General features: G+C 42.6%; 1 protein-coding gene and 3 non-coding genes across 4 annotated transcripts in view; all 4 read left to right on the top strand.

The window, feature by feature from the left end:
• nherf1b (NHERF family PDZ scaffold protein 1b) overlaps positions 1 to 12500 on the top strand; it is a 79130-nt gene that overhangs the window by 10301 nt on the left and 56329 nt on the right. The window lies entirely within an intron of this gene.
• Positions 8332 to 8413, top strand: trnas-cga (transfer RNA serine (anticodon CGA)). The gene has a single exon. It is a non-coding gene; the product is annotated as a tRNA-Ser (tRNA).
• trnal-uaa (transfer RNA leucine (anticodon UAA)) lies at positions 8850 to 8932 on the top strand. The gene has a single exon. It is a non-coding gene; the product is annotated as a tRNA-Leu (tRNA).
• On the top strand, positions 9353 to 9435 carry trnal-uaa (transfer RNA leucine (anticodon UAA)). The gene has a single exon. It is a non-coding gene; the product is annotated as a tRNA-Leu (tRNA).

Below are 12500 nucleotides of genomic sequence, written 5' to 3'. Positions count from 1 at the left end.
GCAGAGAGCGGCAGAGTTAATCAGTGAAGCAAAGTCATCATGCCTCCTGAGCAGTTTATGAGGTCCGGACACACACACACACACACACACACACACACACAAACACACACACACCGTGGGTTTCAGAGTGTGTGTGTGTGCGTGTGTGTGTGTTCAAGATTTAAGGTTCGCTTCATGTGTCATTTCTCTGAGTACTCAGGCAGTGAGTTTAAAAAGACAGTAATACATAAAATAAAAATAGGTACTTCAAAGCTAACAAACTCACACACACACTCACACACACACTCATATCATACTAGCACACTCACACACAGCAAAATGCAACGCACACACAAACACACACACACACACACACACACACACACTCACACACACACACACACACACTCTCATTTCATACTAGCACACTCATTCACAGCAAAGTGCAACGCTTGTAAAGTGCATGAGAGTTTTTCCCCCATAGGTGGATATGTTACCTCCTGTCATCCTATTGAGGTGATAGCAGTAGAATACCAGCTGTATCAGCAGCAGATCACGTGTGTGTGTGTGTGTGTGTGTGTGTGTGTGTGTGTGTGTGTGTGTGTGTGTGTGTGTGTGTGTCTGTGTGTGTGTGTGTGTGTGTTTGTGTTTCCCAAAGGCTGCTGTGGTAGATATATATTACTGTTTTGCTATGATGTGGTCAGATATTAACATTAATAGTAAACCATGTTTTAGGAATTCAGCTTGTGTGTGTGTGTGTGTGTGTGTGTGTGTGTGTGTGTGTGTGTGTGTGTGGTTGAGACAGAGATAGAGGCGTCATTATACTCACATTACACTTTCTGAGATTTTGTAACATCAGTAAAACATTTACACACACACACAAGCACACACACGCACACACACACACACACACACACACTCACAAGCACACACAAGCACACACACACACACACACACACACACACACACACACACACCCAACACACACAGACACACACACATTGAGCACAGGCTGTTACCAGGTGTGACAAAGTCTTTATGAGTGTGTGGCCTTGGAACTGTCCACAAAATGAACCTTTAGACTCAGCATGACAACGCCTAGATATCTCTCTCTCTCTCTCTCTTCCTCTCTCTCTCTCCCCATCTCTCTCTTTTTCTATCTCTTTCTCATTTTGTTCACTTGTCTATCTTCCTCACGTACGTCATCCTTTTTACATCTCTGTGTGTGTGTGTGTGTGTGTGTGTGTGTGTGTGTGTTGTGGGTGAGTGTGTGTGTTGTGTGAATCTCTGTGTGTGTGTGTGTGTGTTGTGGGTGAGTGTGTGTGTTGTGTGAATCTCTTTGTGTGTGTGTTGTGTGAATCTGTGTGTGTGTGTGTGTGTGTGTGTGTGTGTGTGTGTTGTGGGTGAATCTGTGTGTGTATTGCTGTAGATATTACTGTGTCAATAAAGAGATATTTGGGGATTGTGTCCTTGTAGGCCATAACTGCTAGGTGTGGTTTAAGAGATTGATTTACTGGGAACACACACACACACACACTCTCTCTCTCCCTGCTCACACACACACACACACACACACACACACACTCTCTGAAACCCATCATGGTGTGTGTGTGTGTGTGTGTGTGTGTGTGTGTGTGTGTGTGTGTGTGTGTGTGTGTGTGTGTGTGTGTGTGTGTGCTAGTAGAGAGAAAGTGGGTTTTATCTGGACAGATTTGTTTTCTAGAATAGCATTCCGGATATCTGTGTTCTCTCTCACACACTGACATACACACACACACACACACACACACACACACACATTTTCTGCTGGACAATGAGGGAGGGGTGTCAACCTTACAGCAAGGCATAGCAGGAAACCACACAACACACAATGCTATCTTAAAATAGAAACACACACACACACACACACACACACACACGGCCCCCTCCACCCACTGTTGTTACTAGTAGCAGCATGAGTTAAAGTGCAGAGAGAGGAACATTGCTTTATCTGTGTGTGTGTACGTGTGTGTGTACAACATGAGTTAAAGTGCAGAGAAAGGAACATTGCTTTATCTGTGCTCACTGAAATTATTTTTTACATCTGTTGTGTAAAGCAATACAAGTTCATTGTTAGTTTTCCTGAATGGCTAAAACCCTGAATCTTGTTGTCTCAACCAATTCCTCGGTGTCCTGCCCTAATTCACTAACCGATGGTAACCACAAGTGGAGAAATGTAAACACAAGCCAGTTCAGAGTGGTGGTTGAACAATATAGTCCTTGATCTGGTCCCATTTACACGGCATTGATCTGGTCTGGTCTGATCAGCTGGACACTTTGCTCGCTGCCTTGCACAACAGACTGAGAAAGTCATTTGTCCCCAGGGCCATTGAACTGTTCAATGCTTCACTTAAGGGAAGAGGATAGATAGACTTCTCTGCATAGTCTGTCTGCTAGAGACCGACCGACCGATCGGCCAGCCGATTTAATCGGCCGATTTTTGCTATTTTTTAATCAATCGGCATCGGCCGATTTTCTTATTTAGCCGCGCCGATTTTAAGTCAGGCACATCTGCGGGCAGCTACTTGGAACACAGCGCGAGGTTTTAAAAGAGTCGGTCTATTTAGAACTAAGAAAATCTTTGGTTTCAAGAAGGAGCAAGACTGTCTACAGGTAAGGCATCAATTTTTACATTCCAGTGTCCCAAATTCGTATATTTTCTCTTATGATTTCTCTTATGGTTGTAATCTGTGATGTTGCTTCATTTACCAAAAGTGCGTTGGGAATGCGCCGGCAAGCCCCCTCAATGCTGGACCCCGTTTCTCGAAAGCATTGTTGCTAACCAGTTAGCAACTTAGTAGGTTGCCTATGGGAAATTGCATTGCAACCAAGTAAGTTGCTAACTTAGTTAGCAATGACACTGTCGAGAAACACACCCCTGGTCACCAGTGTGATGTTTCGATCTAAACTATAGTAACGGACAATCTAAGTGAAAATTTAACAAAAAGAGGACGCAAATCTAACATGTGAACGCTTTATAACACTGTCATCCCATGTCCATTCGTTTTCAACTGCATCGGAGTTGAAGAAGAAATGAAAGTTGCTTAGCGTTGTGGCTACGAGTGCGTTGGGAATGCGCCGACTATGCAAGCCCCCGCCCTCAACGCCGGTGACTGCTATGTTACGATCTAAACTTAAGTAACGGACAATCTAAGTGAAATGTTAACAAAAAGAGGACGCACAAATAACAAGTAAACGTTTTAAAACATTGTCATCCCGTGTTAATTTGTTTTCGCGATGTATACATGTTTGATTTGATTGCGAATTTGAGAAGTATCAAACGGATGTTCTCTAGTTCCTATTTCCGGTTTCCTGCACAGCATGCTGGGAGACGGAGTTTTATATTGTTGTATTGTTGTTTTATATTGAATCCTAGGTCTGTGGTATGGTAAGGCATGGAAGTTCCACAGTGAAACTATAACCTAAACATGTATTTTGTCGTTTTGAAGTAACTATCTGAAGTTGTCACATCATGGAAGTTTTCTTGCACTCTGTTAAACATATTAAAATGAATAATTAATAGACTAACAGACTGCAAGAAGACTCAGAGTTGGTATTTATTTATTTTATATTTAATTCATATGTTGATTTTTTAATGTTCAAATTTCAATAAATTTTACAAGTGTTTACGAGTTTACAAGTGTTGTGCCTCCTCTTACTAGTATGATTTTTAGCATGCTAATTAAGGATAATACGATAGCATATCGGCCCTAAAAATCGGGCCAAAAAATCGGCAGGTCACATCGGCCATCGTCTGACTACGACCGCTAAAAATCGGTATCGGCATCGGCTTTAGAAAAACCCAAATCGGTCGGTCTCTACTGTCTGCCTCTTCACCCCCTCCATGTTTGGATACTGTCTGTCCACTAGCCACTTTTTACCACTGTCTTTCTGCCTCACTGTTTGCGTGCTATATTAGCACATTAGCACATAAGCATAACCCCTCCCTCCATGCCACAGCCGAACTGTGGCCACACTTATACCTTTTCTTAAAATAGTTATATATATAGATATATAGATATATAGACTTTATTCTTGCACTGTTGCACTGTTGGACTTACTTATTTGCACTATCACCATGACACTCACTTACACAGAGCACCTTACCTTCTTACTATGCACAGAGAATCACAGGCTCAGTCCCTGCCTCAGTCATTGCAAGCGCCTCTTGATTGAGTAATCACCACTATGTGGATACTGTTTTTTACAATTGATTTAGATTACAATTTTTTACAATTGTTTACACACGTTTTCAAAACTCTGTGTCTATTTTTCAAAACTCCACACACAAAACCCACAACTGCTCACACAAAATGCAAAATGCCCCAAATCTCCAGCAAAATGACACACAACATTCAAAATGTCAAAAAAACACATGTTTAAAGCAAACATTCGCCTCACATTACAAACACTTTTGTCATAATATGACATTTTGGATACATCATGTACACACTGTTGCTCAAAACCTAAAGCTCTTCTGTCTTCGGCTTTCTATATGTATTTCCATACAAGAGTGAAAGTTACGGTATCAACAAAGAGAAGTTGAAATACACAGTAAAAATGCAAGCAATATTGAAACCAAAAATAGTGATTTTTCCCAAATAATTTGCTGTTGTGAATACAGTATTTTACAGCAAACAAGAAAAAAAGCAAAGAAGAATACAGTGACCATTAGATGTACATGGAGTTTTGAAAACACTGATTTTGTTTTTTTCTAAAGACAAGTGTGTGGGGGGGGGGGGGTCGTGTACAGTATGTATTCATAGGCCTATAGACCCTTTCAACTGCAGAAACAAACAATTCTACAGTAAGCGTTCCTAAGGCATTTCTGGAGGCACAGAAAAATGTATTGAGCTAATGGTACTGTAACATGGGGACAAACAAAAATAGAGTAAAAACCCAAAAACACATTTTACATAAAGTCAACTTTTTGTAGAACATTACTGTAAGCTAAAGTCTGATTACTGTAATTTTAAAAGTATCTGCATTGGTTCTGAATATTTCAACCGGAAATCCTCTAGGAGCAGATTGAAAGGGTCTATACCTATATAGAGAGTATATCTATTCATAGACCTATACTAAGGCAATGACTGGATGGTGTTCAGTAAAGTAAAGAGTGTTTGCACATGTGAAGAGAAAGAGTGAAGCACTGGTGATTTAGTGGCATTTTGATGGGTTGTGTTTGAAGAACGAAATCAAGTTACTTCCTGTTAGATTTTTGTGTGTTAGATAGAACATTCTGTGTGGTGTTTTGCAAAATGTGTTTTAGTCAATTGAAAACTGAGTCAAATTCGAATTAGTGTATGGTTTTGCAGATTTGGTGTCGGGTTATGATGTTTGGATGACATGTTTAGAAAATTGTGTGACAAGCAAAGATTTAGTGTGTAAGCAGTTGAAAAAAACTGTAAGTGTTAGTTAGTATAATTTGTATTTTAGTATATTTAGTATATTCTTTATCTTCTACTATCCTTATTGCTTAGTTGTGTTTTTATATTATATACTTTTAATTACTTTTTCTGCTGTTAGTGAATGTGTGTGTGTTATCTGTATGCTACTGAGACCCTGAATTTCCCCTGGGGATCAATAAAGTATCTATCTATCTATCTGGTCTCATTTACACTGCGTTGTAGGCTGTAGTACATGTGTGTGTGTACGTGTGTGTGTGTGTACATGTGTGTGTGTGTACACTGCATTGTAGACTGTAGTACATGTGTGTGTGTGTGTGCACATGTGTTTGTGTGTACACTGCATTGTAGACTGTATACTGTAATGGACTTCTCATTTACAGTTTCTATTTTTACAGTACCTGATTCAATACTACTTATACGATATATTTACTGAACATGCATGTGTGTGTACATGTGTGTGTGTGTGTGTATGTGTCTGTGTGTGTACATCAGGGTTTCCGTTGTCCAGAAACATAGAATGTTGGCCAGGACATTGGCCAGAAAAAAAATGAAATGTTCGACAAAATTAAATCTCTCCGGTCAAATTGTCCGATTGAAATTGGCTAATAATCCCGTCCCCTAACGCAATCTGAATTTGAGAATAAGCCTTAATATGTAAGCCTATATTATACGTCCTCTGGCTATGTTTTTAAATGAACAGGCTCTACCGTTTGAAAAGTAAGCTATTAAACAACACGCATAGCCTGCTGCATTTCAAATAGGAAGCGCACGCTTAAAACGTCCATGTTAAACAACGAACAAATGAGTGAGGCGGTTCAAACATGGCCAGGCCCAGGCAGACTAGCCTTAAAAGTTTTTTCAGAGGCCAGACGCGATGGATGATGATAAATTGGTAACGTCTGAAGATGTCCGGTCAACTCCACCACCACCAGATAAAAAACAGAAGTGTCCGGCGTATCTTTCGGAATCAGTGACATTGTGAAAGTAATTGTGGTTAATAATTACTTAATATTAATCTTAGACTGGCGAACTTCAGGAAAAACTCAGGAATCAGGTTTATTCTGTTACAGGCAGAGAGAGTACAAAAAAAAGGTCTATGGTCTATGTAGGCCTAGCCCAGGCCATGGCACAAGGCCATGGCCTCTGTAAGATCACCCTCTCTCTCTCAGTTCTCCATGTCCTAATCTTGAAATCTAAATCACTTTTGTATGAGTTAAACAAAGAGGAACAATCCCACATGATTGGTTCTCCAGTTGGCATCAGACACACCTACTCACACACCTATTTCACACCTATGCATTCTTATCAGAATAGCATGAGGGGAGATGTCATATATATCAGAAATATCACTTATAGAATGTTCCAAACATTCTCACAATCAACTCATTACAATCCTTGTACTGAGACTATCAGAATGATACCAAACATGAATACATTTACATTTCATGACACATGGATACATTATATCAAGGTAGCATCCTTTGTCTTGTGTACCTGATAGTCCTTAACCAGCACATTAGCATATCATTGGGGGAGGGGAGGGTGTCTTTGTTTAAACCAAGGAAGGTTACATGTCTAACTAAAAGCAGTCTTGAAGTTAAATTATTATCCATTTTAACCATACATTTATTGCTATCAATTGGAAGTGGAGTTGCGGGGGGTGCGGCCGCTCCAAGACACTGTCTTTCTTCGTGTACACTGGACATGCAAAGTGTTCTTTACCCAAAGCATACAGTAGGCCTATGCGTTCTCTGTCTATGATCTGCAGGGTTAGGGCCTCCTCGACGAGGCGATTACTGGTCCGCGGAGATAATTTCTGGCACAATTAAACGGTATCATTGAACCGCGGCCGACATTTCCCAGAATAGGAAACATTTCTTAATGTATTGTTATCAAATAAAGAGGCATAGCATTAGGGGGTAGTGGTGTGAGCGCTCATTCTTGTGTGTGCGCATCTGTGTAAGTTAAACAGTCACCACTGGAGATAACGTGGGTAGCAGCAACAAACAACGTAGCCTTTTTAAAACAACGAACGAAGCGGACTCTTGCTGTCCATGAAAAGATACTGGCTTAGGCATGTTTAAGTTGGGCTAATGAACATGTTGCATTCTATACAGCCTGATTATGTCATTCTTTAAGCTACATAGCCTGTCTCCAGTTTTCCTAAATTTGACTAATTAAGAAGGGATAATAGGATATTTGACCGGCATATCATCAAAATGTCCGGAAAACGAAACCTCTGCCGGTCACTTTGACTGGCACCATTTTTTTCTAGCGGAAACTCTGGTGTACATGTGTGTGTACATGTGTGTGTACTTGTGTGTACATGTGTGTGTGTGTGTGTACGTGTGTGTACCATGTGTGTGTGTGTGTGTATGTGTGTGTGTACGTTTGTGTACATGTGTGTACGTGTGTGTACATATGTGTGTGTACATGTGTGTGTGTGTACGTGTGTGTGTGTAGACATCCACAGCCCAGAGAAAGCTCTTTGGAAAATGAACTAGAGGTATTTTTGAAGACAGACAGAGAGAGAGGGAGAGAGAGAACGCATGAGAGAGAGAGAGAGAGAGAACGCACGAGAGAGAGAGAGAGAGAGAACGCACGAGAGGGAGAGAGAGAGAGAGAACGCACAAGAGAGAGAGAACGCACAAGAGGGGGGGAGGGCGAACAGGGAGATAGAGAGTGTGTGGGAGGGAGAGAGAGAGGGAGGGAGGGAGAAGGAGATAGAGAGTGTATGTGTGTGAGAGAGAGGGAGGGAGAGAAAAGGGAGACAGCAGGAGGTACGGACTGTGTGCATGTGACAGAGAGGGAGGGAGGGAGGGAATGAGAGAGAGAGAGAGAGGAGCACTTTGCGTTTGGTGTGAGTGTGTTCGTATCTGCGCTGCCGAGCTGCTTGTCTGCTGCAGCTGTGATGGCCGAGAGGTTAAGGCGTTGGACTCGAAATCCAATGGGGTTTCCCCGCGCAGGTTCGAACCCTGCTCACAGCGCTTCTCTTTATTTCACACACACACACACACACACACACATACTGTATCTGCTCACAGCGCTTCTCTTTATTTCACACACACACACACACACACACACATACTGTATCTGCTCACAGCGCTTCTCTTTATTTCACACACACACACACACACACACACATACTGTATCTGCTTACAGCGCTTCTCTTTATTTCACACACACACACACACACACTGTATCTGCCACAGCGCTTCTCTTTATTTCACAAACATTCTATGTTTGCTTCTAACGAGTTCTGTCCAGCCTGGGTCATTTGGTCATTTCTTCATGTGTGTGTGTGTGTGTGTGTGTGTGTGTGTGTGTGTGTGTGTGTTAAAAAAGAGACGCGCTTTGAGCAGATATGTGTGTGAACCCAGCTACTGTTAAGGTTAAACTCACCATAACACGTCTTCTCAGAGGACCAGGATGGCCGAGTGGTTAAGGCGTTGGACTTAAGATCCAATGGACACATGTCCTCGTGGGTTCGAACCCCACTCCTGGTAATGACCTGCTGTCTGCAGCTGGGACTGTAACACAGGCTTTAAGGTCAAATATATTATAAGCCAAAATGCATCCTTCATCATGATGCTTTTGTGCCAAAATGCATCCTTCATCATGATGCTTTTGTGCAAATGTGGACTGCTTCTTCAGATGGTGCAAAGTTTCCAAAGGATCCTGAACCTGAACCAATTCAAGAACCGGTTCTCTGGTGGTCTCTGCTCTCTGGTCTCTGTTGGTCTTCGATATTAGAGAAGCTGTTCTCTGATGGTCATTAAGCAATATGAGAGAACCCCCTTCGATATTAGAGAACCTGTTCTCTGATGGTCATTAAGCAATATGAGAGAACCCCCTTCATAGCCTGAAGGTTTGGAAGCACATATAGGCAACCGGCCTTATGTAAAAAATACAGGTGCAGCGTACCAGGCAGGATGGCTGAGTGGTTAAGGCGTTGGACTTAAGATACAATGGACACATGTCCTCGTGGGTTCAAACCCCACTTCTGCCAGATGTTTGGGCCTCCATCAGAATGTTGTCTTGTGTCTTGGTAACGCTACGTTCCCTTTAAATCAGTTGTGGGCAGCCTTGGTCACGCCTTTATATCTAAATATTTGCTTTTGGCCTCATCTGTGAAGGTTCAACTCACCATAACACGTCCGGTCAGAGGACCAGGATGGCCGAGTGCTTAAAGGAACCATATGTAAGAAATGTATTTCAATTAATCATAAAATGGCCCTGATATGTCACTAGACATTAAGAAATCATGTTCATTTCAAATACTTATATCACTGACAACAGTAGTCCAGCCAGTCCATTGTCATTTAAAAAGTGAAGTTGCAGCCCTCAACTGATGTTGTGTTTTGTGTTGTCATGTTGTGTTTTGGCCGGATGCGCCACCCTCCACCTATCTGCTAATCACAAAGTCAGTAGTGTTTCGTCATCCGGTTGCCAACTCTGCCAGTCAGAGGGGAGGGGAAGGGGATACACCGCTCTACAGTAATTTGAAAGTGATTGCAGTACCAGTTTTGGCCACAATCTTACATACAGTACGGTTCCTTTAAGGAGTTGGACTGAAGATCCAATGGACGGACGTCCACGTGGTTTTGCTTAAAAGGAGAAAAATGCAGTTTGTTATATAAATTACAGGAATGGGTGAGAGGTGTGTAGACATATTGTATATACACAGATGTGTGTGTACATTTCTATGGAGGATTCTTTGAGTGCTGTGCCTCCTCACTAGCAAGTCTCTGGTTATATGTGCTGACCCCATGCGTTTCTATGCAGGATGTGTGTGTGTGTGTGTGTGTGTGTGTGTGTGTGTGTGGTGTCTCCTCACTAGCAAGTCTCTGAGTTTGTGTGTGTCTGTGTGTCTGTATGTGTGTGTGTGTGTGTGTGTGTGTGTCTGTGTGTGTGTGTGTGTGTGTGTGTGTGTGTGTGTGTGTGTGTGTGTGTGTGTGTGTGTGTGTGCGGTGTCTCCTCACTAGCAAGTCTCTGAGTTTGTGTAAACAAGCGCCAGTGTGTAGCCACCAGCGTGGATGAGTCGCAAGTTATCTGAGGAGGGGTCAATCCATCCTGGGAAGACAGAGCCTGTGTGTGTGTGTGTGTGTGTGTGTGTGTGTGTGTGTGTGTGTGTGTGTGTGTGTGTGTGTGTGTGAGAGGGGTCAATCCATCCTGGGAAGACAGAGCCTGTGTGTGTGTGTGTGCCCCCCCCCCCCCCCCCCCCTTTGTCCAAGTTATGCTACCGCCACAAATTCAATCAAATTCTGTGGGAAACACTGGTGTGTGTGAGTGAGAGAAAGAGAGTGTGTGTGTGTGTGTGTGTGTGTGTGTGTGTGTGTGTGTGAAGCCGTGCGATGAGCGACACACACACACACACACACACACACACACACACACACACACACACACACCAAAACACTTCATAGATGACTATGAGAAACCACATATGCTCTACATTACAGTAACCGTGATTGGTTGCTGATTGGAAACACATACACACACACACACACACTCACACACACACACACAGCTGCAACGATAACGCCAGTGTGCGTTTGTGTGTGCGTGGCGTGCGCGTGCATGTGTGTGTGTGTGTGTGTGTGTGTGTGTGTGTGTGTGTGTGTGTGTGTGTGTGTGTGAAAAGGGTCGGTTGTGGGGCCAGGGTCATACTGTGTGTGTATGTGTGTGTGTGTGTGTGTGAAAAGGGTCAGTGTGGGGCCAGGGTCATACTGTGTGTGTGTGTGTGTGTGTGTGTGTGTATGTGCGACAGTGCGCGTGATCATTTATGAGAAGTTGATGAGACAAACTTTGGTAATGATGAACTGTAAGAGAGGGATGAAGATAGAGAGAGATAGTGAAGGAGGGAGAGAGAGGGAGAGATGGAGAGAGATAGAGAGAAGTGGAGAGAGAGAGAGGGAGAGATGGAGAGAGATAGAGAGAAGTGGAGAGAGAGAGAGGGAGAGATGGAGAGGGAGAGATGGAGAGAGGGAGAGATGGAGAGAGATAGAGAGAAGTGGAGAGGGAGAGAGGTGGAGAGATGGATGAAGAGATACCAAAGGAGAGAGAGCAAGAGAGAATGAGGAGAGAGAGGGAGATAGAAGGAAAAAGAGAAAGGGTGGAGAGAGAGGGAGATAGAAGACAGACAGTGAAAAAATTAAATGAAGAAATGGCCATACTTCCTGGCGAAGGGCCCTCTCTCAACGGACACAGCTCTCCTCAGCACGTGCTTTTAATCCAAACACTTACAATCGTGCAAGCCATCGTGCAAGCCACGTCTGTCTAAATAGCTAATAAATCCGGTTAGCATGATTAGCACGCTGAACACATTTGTTCAAAAGTGTTGGATTCAAGTCGACTGCTAAACTCTTGTAATCTTAATCACAATGTAAATGGAAAAAGTATTTTCCCAGACTCAAAAGGGCCTGCTTGTTCCAAGGAGAGAAAGTATCACTTTGATCCTTGAACACACCTGGGGAAACTGAACAGCCCAACCAGAAGACTATGATAAACTAGCCAATTAGGCCAAAGAGTATAGAAGTAACAAGAGGCGAAACTCAATAGAACGTCCCATTGCAACAAACGCACCCATAACCGAGCTGCAGCTCCGCCATCTTGGACTGAACGCAACACAACTGTCATAGAACTTGAATGATATCGGTCCAGATTGAAAAGTTTCTTACAGTATATAAAAAAATATATCTAACCTTTTCTTATACCCTGAATTCCCCAACTGTCATAAATCGTGTTGAGAAATGCAAAATATGATGAATAAGGCTATACATTTATTCATAATAATTTAGCTTCCAACAGATTTGACAGATGGAAATAGGCACCCACCAGCCCAGCACTAAACTCCGAGCGTGGTAAACAAAATCGGATATTTCAGGCAGTAAAAGCCCCGGTAAGAACCAAACCAGATTTGGTTCAAATCTACACACCTATGGCTACTGAAAAATATAAGGTTAATTTATCAAATGTTATTTTGAGGTATTAAAAAACATCGTTGTTTTAGAATTTTCGAACGAAAGGGGTGGTAATTGGTGCTTTGATTTACAAAGCTGATCAGGGGCACTG

Source organism: Alosa pseudoharengus, unplaced genomic scaffold (assembly GCF_046254945.1).
Source record: "Alosa pseudoharengus isolate Yale_2024_CS ecotype anadromous, Long Island Sound unplaced genomic scaffold, YU_APseudo_1.1 YU_APseudo_1.1_scf_21, whole genome shotgun sequence".
Classification (NCBI taxonomy): Eukaryota; Metazoa; Chordata; class Actinopteri; order Clupeiformes; family Clupeidae; genus Alosa; species Alosa pseudoharengus.
Note: the sequence above shows the minus strand (reverse complement) of the source record. Positions and strands in the feature narration are given on the sequence as shown.